At 37.4% G+C, this 16,266-nt stretch overlaps 1 long non-coding RNA gene across 7 annotated transcripts in view; it reads left to right on the top strand.

Moving 5' to 3' along the window:
• Window positions 1-16,266, top strand: part of LOC106999849 (uncharacterized) — a 136,715-nt gene that overhangs the window by 40,264 nt on the left and 80,185 nt on the right. For 3 of the 7 annotated variants that reach the window (XR_013397328.1, XR_013397326.1, XR_013397327.1), the window contains 2 exons: window positions 9,710-9,763; window positions 9,857-9,976. This is a non-coding gene — a long non-coding RNA (uncharacterized LOC106999849). Of the gene's footprint in view, window positions 1-9,709; window positions 9,764-9,856; window positions 9,977-9,998; window positions 14,897-16,266 lie in introns of those variants that run through there. The other 4 variants (XR_013397329.1, XR_013397323.1, XR_013397325.1 and 1 more) reach the window with 3 other exon arrangements.

The raw sequence follows: 16,266 nt of genomic DNA, 5'->3' as shown, positions 1-16,266 counted from the left end.
GTATATACATTAATTAGATTCTTAACTCCTAGTGACTTTAGTTTCTAGTGAGAACTCGGAAGCAAGCATTGTCTTTCATAAATCAGTGAATATATTATTTCTTAATTTATGGAAATAAATGCTGTCTTACAGCACAATTTGTTAATGTGGCATAGGATATGTTTATTAATAGACCCAAATATTTTTTGTTCCTCTGTAACAATAAGTCAAACATAGACAAACTTATTTTCAGCAATTAATATTTGAGTATTATATTTTATTTGGAAATGATCTAGACATTCCATGAATATCCATCATTTCAGTTAATATAACTTAAGGTTTTAAGTCACTGAAAAGATTCTGGAAACTATGTTTAGGTAGACATGGCTTATAAAACATATCAGTGTTGAAAAGTTTATAAACTGTTCTATTTACATTTACATTTATTAATTTACTTTAACAATTATACTTGAATTGTTTGTGAACACTTCATGAGACATTACATATCATCATTAACTTACTGTTTTACTGACTGTTTTTATCCTTATCTATATATATTAGGCAAGTATTAAACACTATTGAAGTAAAGCACCTACGAAGTTAAACATTCAGCCTTTCCTTTTTCTGTTTTACTGTCATGCTCGACATACATTAGGTAATTTACTTTTATTGTACATTTTATTCTTATATTGAATTTATAATTTTACAATCATACATATGTAAGATTTTTTATTAGTAAATCCAGGTAGAATAAGTTGTATGCATTATATTTAATGTTGACAGTTCTGAAGGTATGCCTGCTTTAATTAAACCACTAACCTCAAACTAGCTTTTTTTTAAACCAGGGATTATCTCAGATCTCATGACCTTAAAGAACATTTAGGTTAGTTTTTATTTGTCCTGAGATAATACTTTATGTAAGCACTTATTTTCTTGCTTTAAAACATATCTTCCCATAGGTAACAATAGGACAGTTTTGGTGGTATTTTTCTTTGTTTGTAGAATGAGAGCTATCCATAAAAATACTTTCAGTTAAAAAAAAAAAAAAAAGCAAATCTACTAAATAATTATACCTACTTTAATTTTGACTAAAAACTATTAAGCTTTTTTTATGGCTTAAAATCAGGAAGTCTTTTCATCTTAAATGCAAGAATGTGTTCCAAAGAGGGTGCAAAAGATGCAGTCCACCTCAAGATCCAAAGTTACTCCTAAAAATAGCCTGAGAAAGCCAAGCCCTCCATTGTTAACAAGGCATGGAAGGTTGAGACAATTAAGACAAATTCTCCTGAGAGATGGCATGGTCAGTCACACTAAGAGACACTTTGTATTTCTGACACCTAGCCAGTGGGCTAGCTGAGCCGCCTGATGCAAGCCTAACAACTTGCACCCCCAATGCCTGGCAGAGAGCAGAGATAATATTTTCACTAGTCACAAAGCTGAGCTCTCAAGACATAAAATAAAAGGAGAATCTTACTGTGAATTTGCTCCTTATAACAAATAATACAAAAGAGAAACAAGGAAAACAAGGACCATTCCTGAAAGTGTGGATCAATGACCAAGGAGTAGCCAGATCCAAATTCAAAAGGGTCACAATTCAAAGAACTGATTTTTCTTCTGCCAATCTGAATTTGGAAAGGAAGGAATAAGGAAAATTTTTTTGTCTTCCTCTCTCAACCAGACACTATAGACAGAGACCCAGGATAACTGACTTTGTTAAGAATTCCTGCCTTCTGCCAGCTTTTGTCAGTTCTCCCAGGATCACCTCCTCAGGCTCCAGAGCAAGTGGAGCAACCCAGTCTTGTTTGCTTGTTTGAGATGGGGTCTTGCCTTGTTGCCCAGACTGGTCTTGATCTCCCAAGCTTAAGTGATCCTCCCACCTCAGCCTCCTAAGTAGGCATTCCTGTCTTTTAGATTCCCATCTTTATTCCAAGAAACCGTAGAAATGGAAAAACTCTACCACCATCCTCTTAGGATCCTGGCTGAGTCTGAAAATTAAATCGACATAAGATACATCAATAGAAGACAAGCACACAAATCTATTTAATACAAGTGTATATTGCACTGGCATCTTCATAAAGACATGAAGACCTAAAGAACCAGTTAAGTGTCAGTTACTTACATACTGAATTGGACAAAGAATAATTGTGAAGACGCAACTAAATTATGTAGGGAGCTTCAAAGATAAGAATTCTTTTAACAGGTCTGTATATAATTCTCTTGGTCTTGACTTCTTGTCCTTGAGGATAAGGATGTTGCATCCTTCACGTGGGAATTTCATCTTCTGCATTTAAGAAACAGCACAGAGTTCAGAGTGATCTTTTTGCACCTGCTGTTTTTCAAATGCCTTTCACCTAAATAGTCAGTAGTCAGAATGTCATATTTTTTTAACTCCTTCAATTTTAAGATGCAACTTTATTTATCACTAAGGAAGAACTAAAGCTGCCGGTACTTTAACACAATAATTTCTTATTTATAATATTTGTTTTATACTTAGTTATTTTAGAATTCTTTAGACATGAATTTTTATTATTTATATTTCTAATGCATGTATAAAACGAAAAATATAAGCAAACAACTTTATATTCAGAATCCAGATCTCTGTGTTACTCTTTTATTGGAGTTGTTTGTGTACACATTTCTCTAAATAATTTTGTCTCCTGTGCTATCAAGGATAAAATGTTATGTCTTTCTTTCAGTGAGAGTGGCTAAATCCCAGTATGTAAATTTTGAAATGTGTGTTCCTGATCTTGCCAGAAGGATGTCAATAGAAATTTCTCAGGGAATAGCCAAGACTGTTATTTCTTCTTCAAATGATCCCCTTTAGAGTTTGTGAACCAAAATGTGGAGGGGTACTGTGATCCAGTTGTTGCTACCAGGTGTACCCACTGAGTTCACACACACAAAGGCAATGAAAACTACTGCCTAGCCAAAAATGAAATTTAACAGCATGGGTTGGTTGTATGTTGCATTACAGATTCAGAAATTTAAAAATATTTTAAAAAGTTCATCATAGAAGTAATGAAATACAGTTTGTAATGTTGAATAAAATTTTCAATGACATATAGTTTGATCTTCTTGCTAGCAACCATCTTTTGCTAGCAACAAAAGATTCTTAGAAACAATCTTTTTTTCAATATAATTGTAGTAACAATGTTACTTATATTTGAAGAAAATAAATATATTCTGTATGTCTGACTATAGGAGAATGGTTAAATAAGATGGGGTAGATTCACACAGAATTCTAAACAAGTGTACAGATTTGCATGGTTTCAATTATATGAATTAAAAAATGCCCAAGCCTTACAGTTGAAAAAAAGATAGGAAGAAAACATATCAACATGTTATCTTTATCTGTGTTTGGCATGGTTTGATATTTGTTTTTGCTCTTTACCTTCCAGTATATTGAATTTTAAAATTTTCTTTTTAATTTTTTTAATTTCTAAAAGTATATACTACTTTTATTGTTAGTTTAATATTTTTGATGTTGTATTATTATTTAATGAAAACTACAACCCCATATCGTGTAATACAGTTTTAGTTATCTAGATTTTCCATTGTTATATGCTGTAGGAATTTAAATACCTTGTAGATAGGAACGTATTTGTCAGGATGTTTAATATTTGTATTCCTTTCCAAGATCTTTAGCTGGCTGCAAAGTGTAATTCTTTCCGAAATGTAGAATATAACATTTCATTCTGAAAACATCACTGCAGATTAATTAGTTCAACTTCCTTTTTAGTTCTAAGCATTCTCTGTCTCTCCATGATTTAGAAATAGCAAGGCATGTTACTAAAGTATCACCTACTTAGTCCTGTGAATGCATAAACAATACAGACTTATCTAAAATAAATTTTGTCTTTAACTTTCCAATGACATTTTCACGAGCTCAGATCTAGTAACTTCTCTGTTAACATTATCACCTTTCTTGTGTATAACCCTAGATTATATTTTGCAAAACAGTAACCATGTGTTTCAGACAATTCTGATTTCCAATCAGTTATTTTATCCCCATAAGTACATTAATCTCATTTTGTGCCTTGGAAATTCCAAATCCAAAAGCCATTGAAAAGGAAAGAAATATGAGATTTTCTTTGAAATCAAAATACCTAAATTTCTATCCTGACTTTGGGGAATGAGGCAGTTTTATGAAGTTTCAGGATTTCAGCAACATCCATATTCAAACACAGATATGGAAACACATATCAAAGTTTAAGAAAATGTTTCTTTTATTTACACTCTATTATTCACACTAATGTTGCCTCCCATAGTATCTGAAATAACTAAACAATCGTATTTTTCACATATATTCAGTTAAGGAAAGGATGTTAGAATCCATGTGGTATTGGAATATGGGATCATTGGACTTTGTCATCTTACCTTTGTCATATTATCTAGCAGTGCTACTGGGAAAGTTACTTATATTCTCCCAAACTTGGCTTCTTCAGTTGTAAAACAGTAAAATGATAATATTTACCAGAGCAAATAACAGGCCTTTGGGTGGATCACTACAATTTCCCTCAACTACAACTTGATAAAACATTTTCTCTTTATAGTCTTATCAGTTCATATTCTTTTGTTATTTCACCTCTGATCTAGAAATTCCGGAGAGGGTACAGTCCTTCCAGGCCTTGTGATTCTTCACAGTGTGCTGTGTTACATAACAGAAACATGCCTCATGAGTAAGATAAAGGTTTCCAAACTGGTTTTGCCAAAAAGTGTTTGGGGATACTTTGTGTGTGCCATCTGTAGTTGCAGATACTGCAAAGTCAAAAACGCTTGTAAACATGGTGGTCAGGGCACTGTCTTGACTCTTGGAATAGCTGTAGGGAGATTCTTCATAGCCATAACTCAGCATGTATTGCTGCTTTTAAATGTGTAGGAAGTGATTTATAACCTCTAGATAACTAACATCTTATACATTGAGCTTAGGAGTGAAAGTTGTAATAGCTTGTCAAGCTCACTCAGTGGAAATAAAATTTTACTATGTACTTTTCTTTTAATCTGTATTTTTCTTCGATGGAAATACGAACTTCCCCAGATGTGCCAATGCCAACAATAGAATGAACAAATATCCAGGACAAGCTGCTGCTGAATAATATTTTGGGTCATAAGGAGTGTCAGAAATCACTCTGATGTCTCTCCATCTATTAAATAAGCCACTGAAAGCTATACTTTACCCAACTCAAATCGTTTCTAGGAGAAAATATTTTAAAAGTGGGAAAAGAAAATGCTTGGTTTTGCAAAATAGTTTACTTTTAATCTTATTTTAGGTGTTCATTGACATTGGCTTCAGGGTTCACATGAATCCACTTTTATTTCAAAGTGTTTCATGCATCTCCTCCAGCACCTCCCAACCCCTAAAAACAGGTTAAGAAACATTGGTCCTATCTGAATAGGGGCCCCCTGTCTGACTGGGAGTTGATTTTCCGAGTCAGCAGAGCCGAGGGCAATTATCTGGAAGTGATGCTGCCTGCATTGGCAGCCTGTACCGAGTGGGCTGGACCCACTTCAGAGTCTGATTATACCAAAGACAAAGAATTGTTGGCATCATCAGTTCCCTGAACAAGCAACAAGTGGGCATTCCATTCCAGGGTGGACTGAGTGACCTCATGATCCTTCCCCAACTGTGAGAAAGTTACTTGTAGCTCAGCTATTAGGAAACAAAGAAAGTTTTATATTTTGTGAAAACTGTAGCTTGACAGAGATTTTTTTATTTGGTCAAAAGTTGTATTGATTGAGAAAAACTAAAAATGTCTTAAAGTACGCTTTGTTTGAAATATTAGATATATCTGTATACTCAAATTTTTTTAAATTTATTAAACACTTATTGAGCATTTGCTATGTGCCAGGCACTTTGTTAGGTACGCGAAATCCAAAAATGAGTAAGACATGCTGTCCTCAGGGAATATGCAGTTTAGTGGACAGACATTTACGTATTAGGTATGTTATATATATATATAAGACAAGTTCAGTCGCTCTGATCATTAGAATAATATCTACTAACACAAGGAGGTGGAGTGATACAGAGGAAATATCAGGAAGTTAGAATCCCAGAGACCCGGTTTTAAATGATGACTCTATCTATGTTAGCAAGCCATGTGAATTTAAGTTATTTGGTCTCGCTGAGTCTCAGTTCCTCATCTTTAAAATGAAGCTATGACATTTTTCTGATTGTGCTGATGTAAGGATTAGACATACTATTTGTAAAGGGGTTTAGCATACTACCTGGCACAGAGTGAAAGATCAGAAAAGTTGGTCTTTTATTAATGCTATTACTTTAATAACGATAATATTGGTTAGTGACCCCTTCTAGGGTAGGCAAAGTAAACGTTTAGGAAAAAAGTTCCCTAAGCCTTGATTAAATACCTTACTTTTGAAGAATACATTACTTTTCTATATTTACTAAGGGTAAATAAGGCAGAGTGTTAACTAAAAAGATAGCATAAAGTCAGACAGATATTGTATTTCCAAAAACAAACGTAGTGTCAATGTGTGGTAGTAATGGTTAGAGAACTAGACTAGGAGTTCTGGCTCTGGTTCTAACTCTGCCTCACAGTGACTGAGAGAAGTTGGGCAAACCTCTTAATGGAATAGGGCCAAGGACCTTGGGAGGTGTGGGACCTTGGGAGAGGCCATCAGCAGCCTCAAGCTCCATCCAATCTGAGTGAAATAGTGTATCTGCTATGCAATGGTGTCTGCAAAACCAGTTCTCCAGCTTTCTGGCCAGGTTGCCATGCCAATGCCCTACCTGCATGTAAGATCCGGGGCTGCCACCGTCATCCTACTTTTACAATCTCAGTTTCTTCTTCTGTAAAATGAAAATAATGCCAGTCCAACTACTTTAAAAGGTTAGTTGAGAAGATGAAATTATATACATGCAACTATTTAAATAAACAATACCTTTTACTAATGTTTTCAACTCCTAGCCTCCCTGAGTCTACGTCACTGTGGGGTGGGGGCTGCTTGTTAAAAGGGCAGACTCCTGGGTCCCATCCTTGACCTGCTATATGAGAATATTTGAGAATTGAGCCTAGGTTTCTGCGTTTTAACCATGGCCCTGAAATGATTCTTATACACATTGAGTTAGAGATATTTTGCCTCATTCAAATGTGTTATATAGTTACAATTAAAATATTGGATTGCGACCGGGCACGGTGGCTCCTGTCTGTAATCCCAACACTTTGGGAGGCCGAGGCGGGTGGATCACCTGAGGTTGGGAGTTCGAGAGCAGCCTGACCAACATGGAGAAACCCCGTCTCTACTAAAAATACAAAACTAGCCAGGTGTGGTGGCACATGCCTGTAATCCCAGCCACTTAGGAGGCTGAGGCAGGAGAATCGCTTGAACCCGGGAGGCGGAGGTTGCGGTGAGCTAAGATCGCGCCATTGCACTCCAGCCTGGGCAACCAGAGTGAAACTCCATCTCAAAAAATAAATAAACAAAATAAAATAAAATGTTGGATTGCACATGGAAAGGGATTATCCTCAGAACTAAAGTTTGGAAACAGTAAGTGACCTGCCCAAGGTTACTTATGACGTGGTACAAAAAGGACCCCAATCAATCATCTGTAAATCTAGCTCTCTTTCTACAACATCGAGTTTTCTTAATGAAAGGATTATATGAATAAAAAGAGATAGCCTGATGAAAAAATCACCACTCCATGCTAGATATTGGCAAGCAATGGTGGGTCTGAGAGCCTGGCAGGGATGGTTCTCTAAGGATCAGACTAAAAACAGCACCTGGTGGAATCTCAGCACCTGGTGGAATCTCAGCACCTGGTGGATCTCAGCATCTGGCTGCTACTTCCTTTTTGTGTTCTCCTCTAGAACATGTGTTCCCCGGGGAAAACGAACAAATACTGAGAAAATGGGGAAGTTCTACTTCATGTACTCTTCTAAGACTTCAACCTCAGTAGCTTAACTTCCCAGCACAGATCCCAAACTGTGTGCCTTAGCACCCTCAATGAACTCACAGGGGATCACAGTGTTATTTGTAAATTCCAAGCTGAAAATAGTTCAGTTTTAAAATTAGATCATGCTAATCATCCTGTAATATTTTTGCGAGGTTGCATTTTCAGTTTTTGCTGAAATAAAAGCAGTTGCTGATAAAAAGTAGTTACTCTTAGAAAAATCCATGTGTAACCAGAAACTGAGGGTGGTGGTGTCTGAGTTTTGAGAAGTTGCCCAATCCCCAGCCAGCACACACATCCCCTCAGTAAGTAATTGAGGCCCTTTAAGAGCAAAATGACAGTATAATTTTTTCTTTTATTTATGTTTCTGATTTTTTTCAAATGGCCATTACATTGATAAGACATAAGAATGTATTTGTCAAATTAAATTGGCCCTAACTACCTAATAAGCCTACCTATTAGGTGTTTCTTTTTTCTTTTCTCTTTTTCTTTCTTTCTTGTTTTTTTTTTTTTTTTTTTTTTTGAGACAGAGTCTCACTCTGTCATCTAGGTTGGAGTGCAGTGGCGCGATCTTGACTCACTGCAACCCACACCTCTTGGGTTCAAGCCATTGTTGTGCCTCAGCCTGTGAAGTAGCTGGGATTACAGGCATGCACCCCCAGGCCCGGCTAATTTTTGTATTTTTGGTAGCGACGGGTCTCACTATGTTGGCAGGCTGGTCTCAAACTCCCAACCTCAAGTAATCTGCCCACTTCGGTCTCCCAAAGGGCTGGGATTATAGGCGTGAGCTACAGCACCTGGCCTATTAGGTATTTCTTTTGGCCTGAGGCATATGATAAAAATACTGAGACACTAAGGGTATCACAAAGCCATATATTTTGGGTACTTTTGCTCTGGAAGAGGAGTTGGGTGGGGGTAGCGTGGGGAAGAATTTCATTAAAATTTTAAATGCATTTCAACAATTTTTTTCATAGAGAAAACACTCATTTCTTCTAGCATTAGAGGTAGCAGTCAATAAGCTGATGACCCAGACATTCTGGGTCCTCTTAGCTATAACAGAATTACATGGGGCTCAGGTTGCCCACCTGTGCTCAGCTATTTCTTCCTGGCAATAGGAGATAGAATCGTTCCTGACTCATCTGCGATCTATCCCAAACCTTTCCCAACTTCTTGGTATGCACCTCAGACAAAGATTGCTAGATTCAGCTGTATCTGATTGGAGGAAGCAAAAAGAAAAGGAAACACTGCTGTCATTCTCCCCTCTCCTTGCCATCTTATCAGTACAGATGTAGAGGAATCAAGCTTCTTGGTCTTGAGGTTACTCAACATAGAGATTATCTAGCATTTATTACATTTCTTTTTCTGGGACTTTGTCAGTTTACAGAAAGCTCTTGCAATATTTTTCAAGAAACAAAAAGCTAGGGAAGAATTTATTTCATATGTCAGGAATCCACCACTGAATGGAGAGAGGCTGCCATGGGTGGGAAATGTAGGGTGCTCAGTGCAGTGCAGCTATGTAGAGGACGAACACTAATTTCTTGGCTGTCTTTCTGGCTTCTCATTACTATCTCATTTTGTGTGATAGTAATGCCTACCTCAGGGGGGTTTAAAAGGGCTTAATATATGTAAAACAAGTGATAGCACAGTTCTCAGCATTTTTGAAATGTCCAGTAATCGTAGTAATTACATATCTTTTGAAGATTAGTTATCAAACTTTCCTGGGCCTTAGCTTTCATGTTGAACTCTACCTTATAGGTAGGTGTATTTGTTTTTGTTTTGCCGGGTGATTGTTTGTTTGTTTGTTTGTTTGTTTTTTGACAGAGTCTTGCTCTCAGAGACAGAGTCGTGATCTCAGCTCCCTGCAACCTCTACTTGGTGAGTTCAAGTGATTCTTGAACTCAGCCTCCTGAGTAACTGGGATTCCGGACATGCACCACCAAACTCGGCTAATTGTTTTCGTATTTTTAGTGGAGAGAGGGTTTTGCCATGTGGGCCAGACTGGTCTTGAACTCGTGGCCTCCTGTGATCTGCCTACTTCGGCTTCTCAAAGTGCTGGGATTACAGGCGTGAGCCACTGCGCCTGGCCAGGTACGTGTATTTGTAATATCAAGAAGCAGAGCTTACGTAATGTCTTAAGCTTCAAGAAAGACAACTTTGTCTCTACCTTCTTCTAAAATGAACTATTTTGGCCACTTGTTGCTTGGCTTCCTGCTGCATCAGGAATGGCCTGGGAGATGGGGCGTCCTATAGACCTCACCCTGCACTGTGGAAGAGTTGGCCAAAAGCCTCCCTTCCCACATGTAGTTCTCGTTCATCCTCGCCCCACGGTGTAAGTGATGGAGAAGTCATTTGCTTTCTTTCTATCTCTGCTCTTCATTACAAATAAATACTCAATGCACACTTTCTCCAGCACATTTCTGGGATATTTTCTTCTGTGTCTTGGCTCACACTCAAAATTTCTCTTTTCCCTTCTCTCTCTTTACTCTCTTTTTCCAAAAGTTATGCATTTTATTCATGATACTTTTTCTGATCCATCCATCTTAATGGATTCTTCCTAATCTGAAATCTCTTCACACTTATAGTCACTTAGCACATATTATATCATATAGTGCAGTGTCTTTCCCATTTTTTTTTTTCTGTTTATAGTTCATCTCCTGAGTCACATTCTCAGCTCCAGTTCTGGCTGTGTGACACTGCAAGTTGGTCTCCTTGAGATTCACTTATCTCAGCTGTTAAAATCCAGGATAACCTGAAATGTCTCTGCCTTTTTTATCCCTGTTGTACAGAGCCTTGAAAGTAGTAAATTCTCAACAAACACTTCAGATTGATTACAAGGGCTCACTGTGTATGTTATATACTTGAAAATGCACAGATGGAAGATACTATATAAAATGTTAGCTATTATTCTAAATTAATTCTATTCATCTGTTGAGTGTGTTATTTCCCTCAAAACTGACTTTGTTACACTGTGTTTTGCTAAAATTAAGTAAAAGCCTCTTTTTTTATATTCTTAGCATATGTTAGATCTAAAGGAAGATATAAAAGATTATTAATCTTGTTGATGAAAGGCTCTAACATGCTATCAGCTAGAGGGTCAGTAAACAATAACTACTATTACAGATAACATATATCCAGTGCTTACAATGTGTCAGGCAATGTTCCATGCTCTTTAAATATATTAACTTATGTAATCTGCAAAATAACCATATAAAATAGGTAGCATTCTTATCCTTGCTTTATAGATGGAGAAACGGAGACATCATTTATGAGACTTCCCTAAACTTAGGTCTAATGTGGTAGGCTGAATAATGGCCCCTCAAACATGTTCATATCCTAATCCTCACAACCTATGAATGTTACCTTACATCTTAAAGGGGACTTTGCAGGCATGATTAAATTAAGGATCTTGACATGGGAAGATTATCCTGTATGTACTATCCACGTAGGCCCAATATAATCACAGGGATTCTTAAAACAGGGAGGCAGGAAGATCAAAGATGATCAAAGAAGGAAATGGGCCAGTGGAAGTCAGAATGATGTGCTTTGAATGTGGAGGAACAGGGCCATGAACCAAGGAATGCGTGCCATCTCTAAAAGCTGGGCAAAACAAGGAAATAGGTTCTTCCCTGGAGCCTCCAGAAGGAATGCAGCTCTAACAATGCTGTGGTTTTATCCTAGTAAGACTCATTTTGAACTTAAGGCCTCCAGAACTGTAAGAAAATTAATTTGAGTTGTTTCAAGCCACTAAGTCTGTGGTCATTTGTGACAGCCGCAATAGGAAACTAATACAACACACATATAGTTAGTTCTAAGGGACTTTAGTCTGGAAGTAGAACAGGCTGAAAAATATTCTTCCTGGAAATGCTAAAATAAAGGACTTACTAAAAAGTGAATAAACTTAAGGGATTCTAGCCAAACAAAAGAGCTCCACTTGAGGAGTCATTTCCAGACCTTGCTCTGTTACTGGCTAGCTCTCAGATGCTGAACAAATCACCTTAGCTCTTAGAGCTTAGTTTTCTCATCTTTAAAACGAGGATAGTGGCTGGGCATGGTGACTCACGCCTGTAATCCCAGCACTTTGGGAGGCTGAGGCAGGCGGATCACCTGAGGTCAGGAATTTGAGACCAGCCTGGCCAACATGGTGAAACCCCATCTCTACTAAAAATACAAAGTTATCTGGCATGGTGGCAGATGCCTGTAATCCCAGCTACTTGGGAGGCTGAGGCAGGAGAATCTCTTGAACCTGGGAGGTAGAGGTTGCAGTGAGCTGAGATAGAAGCCACTGCACTCCAGCCTGGATGACAGAGCAAGACTCTATCTCAAAAAAAAAAAAAAAAAGGAAGATAGTCTACTGGTGTAACTGGGTCATTTATGTGAAAGTTATTTGAACAGATAATATATACATACTCATAGTACAGAATTGAAAAAGTTTACGGCCGGGCGCGGTGGCTCAAGCCTGTAATCCCAGCACTTTGGGAGGCCGAGACCGGCGGATCACGAGGTCGGGAGATCGAGACCATCCTGGTTAACACGGTGAAACTCCGTCTCTACTAAAAAATACAAAAAACTAGCCAGGCGAGGTGGCGGGCGCCTGTAGTCCCAGCTACTCGGGAGGCTGAGGCAGGAGAATGGCGTGAACCCGGGAGGCGGAGCTTGTAGTGAGCTGAGATCCAGCCACTGCACTCCAGCCTGGGTGACAGAGCGAGACTCCGTCTCAAAAAAAAAAAAAAAAAAAAAAAAAAAGAAAAAGTTTACATGAAAAGTTGTTCTCTCACGCCTTGTCCTTCAAATGTCCAAGTCCCCTTCCCAGAGACAGTTGTTACCCATTCTCTTAAGTGTTCTTCTAGAGATTTTCCATGCATTTACAAAGGTATACATATGCATATTATTTTTATTGCACAAATGATTGCACCTTAAACATACTCTTCTGCACTTTGCTGTGAAAATGACAAATAACTTGGGGATTATTCCATATGATTTCATATTAGTGTATACTGTAACTCATCATTCTTTTAAATAGCATATTCCATTGTTTCTCTTTACCAGACCGTATTTAACCTGTCCTCTGTGGAGACGTATAGATTATTTCTGGTCTTTTGCTAACGTAAACAAAGCTACAGCATATATCTTGTTACATGTTACTTTGTATGTGTTTCAGTATATCTATAGAGTAAATATATGAAATTCTGGAGTTAAGGTATGTATTAATTTAAAAGTTTAATAAATATTGTCAAATTATATTCCCAAGTGGTGTATTCTAGTTGTCTCTTGCTATATATCAAACTACTGCATATTTAGTGACTTATTATTATCTCTCACTGTTCTAGGGGTTGATGGGCTCAGCTGGGTGATTTCTGCATTTGGATGGCTGCTGAGGGAAGAGTCATCTGAATACTTTTCCCTCACATGTTAAGCACCTGGGTTAGAACAGCTATGGAGTGAGAACAAAAAGTTTTCAGCCAGCTTTTATTTACCTTAAAATACGACTTCTCTACATGCCCACCAGCATGTCCCAGACATGTCACAGAAGCTGTGAAAAGCCACAGACATAAAGAGGCCATGCAGAGAGGAACAGTGGCCAGGTAATGTCTATGAACAGATGATCAGTGACCAGAAGGACTTCTTCAATGCCTTAGCCCTGTGTAGAAAATCCCTAAACTATGACTCATCAGGAGGTGAGGTGACAAGAGGTAGAAACCCTCAATATAAATTTCTGCCAGCCCTGCAGAATAAGGGCTGTGAATATAGCACATTAAATCATGTGGTAGACTTCACTGGTCTACATACACTCTGCTCTAAAATATAGAAATATTTCCATTTATTCAATAAGTGTTTTATTTAGTACATATTTTTTTGATAGTCACTGAAATAGCAGACATGGTTTCTACTTGTGGGACTCTAACAGGCCAGGAATTAAATAAATCATCATACTATCACCTGCTTAGTTACAATAATGAAAAATACCATGAAGGACAAGTAAAAGGTGTGCTGAGGCATTATAACAGAGACCTAATCTAGACCAGGAGCTCAGGTAACCTCTTTGACAAAATGATACTGAGGGAGAGAGGCAGCTTTTCAGAAAAAGTGCCCAAAGAGAGGTACACTTTTTACAATTTTGAAGTCGATGAGGACAGTGATGGAGTTGGACTATGTTTCATAAGAAGTTGTTGTGGAAATAACATATTTTTCTTTTGAATTAAAAGGTTTAACCACTAAAAACTAGAAATTTTAGTTTAGCAAATGAATATGGAAGAAAATAATACAAGTGTCTTGCAAAAAATGCTTCTACAATAATTTTTTAGTGATTGTTCTAATAGCCCAAATTCAAAACTACCTAAATATCCCACGGTAGTGAATTATTTAAATAAATATGGTACAAATACCCAGTAGAGTATTATTCAGCTTTAGAAATGTGTTTGTAGGTAATTGATTAATTGATTATACGAAAAAGAGCTGAAAATAATAATATCCTATTTTATGAAAAAATTTAATACAGAGATGTATGTTGACATAGAAAATCAGATAACTAAGATTACTTCTGAGCAGTAAGGTCATTTTCTTCATTTAGCATGTCTGAATTTTCTAATTTTTCTCCAAAGTTTTGTACCAAGGGAAAAAATGAGAAGAGTACATCTTAATTTTAAAAAGTCATTAAACCTGTAATATTTTGCCTGGATATAAAAAGTCTTGGTGGTAGGGGTCATAAGACCGGGGAAAAGAAGGTGGTAGCTGGGGAGGACTTGTGTCCGTGTTTATATTCAACACCTTCCCTGAGAACAAGAAAAGATACTTTTTAACCTTCTGCCAAAAGGCAGAATCAGAATAAAAGTATGATGTTATACAGCAGGAAATTCCACTTCTGAAGAAGAGTTTCTCTGGCGGAAGCAGAGACATCCAATGGGATGAGGCTGCCTGAATACAGGGTGGGATCCCCTTCCTGCTGTGTGAACAGCACAACTGCCCTAGAAGGCACAGGGATCAGAGATGGCATGAGGGACTTCTGTGTAGGTGAGTGGTAGACAGCTGCTCTGGAGTTCTTTCCAGATTTTATGTCTGTGATTTCATGAATTTCAACACCTCCCCTCAGGCCTTGCACATAGCCATGTTTGGAGTGTTTTGAGGCTCGTATTTACTGGCTCTTGGCTGGGAAAGTAAAAAGGAATGCCTGGATCTCTTATTTTTATTATGTTTTAACTTCTTCACTAGAAATCAGGCTTACGAAAAAATATGTGATGTTATTATTTTAATTTTATTTACAGGCTCATTTGATTCAATTATTCTCGTGAAAACTAGTTCCATCTTTTATTTTTGTTCAAAATCTGTCAGCTCCAGGACGTGGCAAAGGTTTACTGTCTTTTAAACATCTCATCTAAGCTTTTTAAAGAACAGCTTGAATCCAAAGTTCATGGCTTTTGGCCATAAGGAGTGGCGACAAAATAGAGGTCTCCCTTGCTCCCTTGCTTATAAAAAAAGGCATCTATCGTAACAAGTATACTTATAAGAAGTTCACATGTAATAATGATACAGATTTAAAGGTGGAGAATCTCCTGAGGTTCAGATCTTGTTCCTGTGGTTACTCTGCTGTCTGGCCTGCATAGACTCTCCCACTGAGATCTCTGTGCTGAAGCATATTTCAATCATCGTGTTCTAATCTTTATTCCTCTGTTCCATCTTGGACCATTGCAAAAGGCATGAGCCATTTTGGAGCTGCATTCAAAGAAGTGTATGTGTTATTTTGACAGTGGCGCCACAGAGACGAACCATTTATTCTTGCTACAAATGGCGTGAAAAGCATGAGAGCTAATGCATTCAGTCGCTTTCAGTTTCTAGGAAAATAATGCTGTTAGTTTCTTTAGAAGCTCCTCGCACACAGCACAATGGGATACAAACTGCTGTTTTGATTGCCAGCAGGGTGGACTCTTTTAGAATACAAATTAAGTGCTGAGCTCCCCCTAGTGACAATAATATAGCTACATTTAAGTACTTTAATACCTTCGCATACTTCGGAATTCAATTCAATTATGTTTAATTCTGTTAAATTCAGTTGCTTTCATTTCCCCTTCATTTTATACAACAGGTATTTATCAAGTCAGAAATTTTGCTAAGGAAACATTTAGTAAAACTGTAATTCTAAAGGATCACTAAAAGTAGAAATTACAATAACTGAAAATACTTCGTGTGAATACAGCAGAGTGTGAAAAAGACAATATTCAAGCTCTATTAGTTTGCGTTCTTGACTGCCATCTCCTCAGTCTCCCCACTCCACTGCAGCCTCTGGTAACCTTCATTTTACTCTCTGTTTCTATGTGTTTGTCTTTTTTATACTCCATATATAAGTGAGATCATAAGTGAGGTATTTGTCTTTCTGTGTCTGGCTT

Source organism: Macaca mulatta, chromosome 8 (assembly GCF_049350105.2).
Source record: "Macaca mulatta isolate MMU2019108-1 chromosome 8, T2T-MMU8v2.0, whole genome shotgun sequence".
Classification (NCBI taxonomy): Eukaryota; Metazoa; Chordata; class Mammalia; order Primates; family Cercopithecidae; genus Macaca; species Macaca mulatta.
The sequence above is the reverse complement of the archived record's forward strand: the minus strand, read 5'-3'. Positions and strand labels throughout refer to the sequence as shown.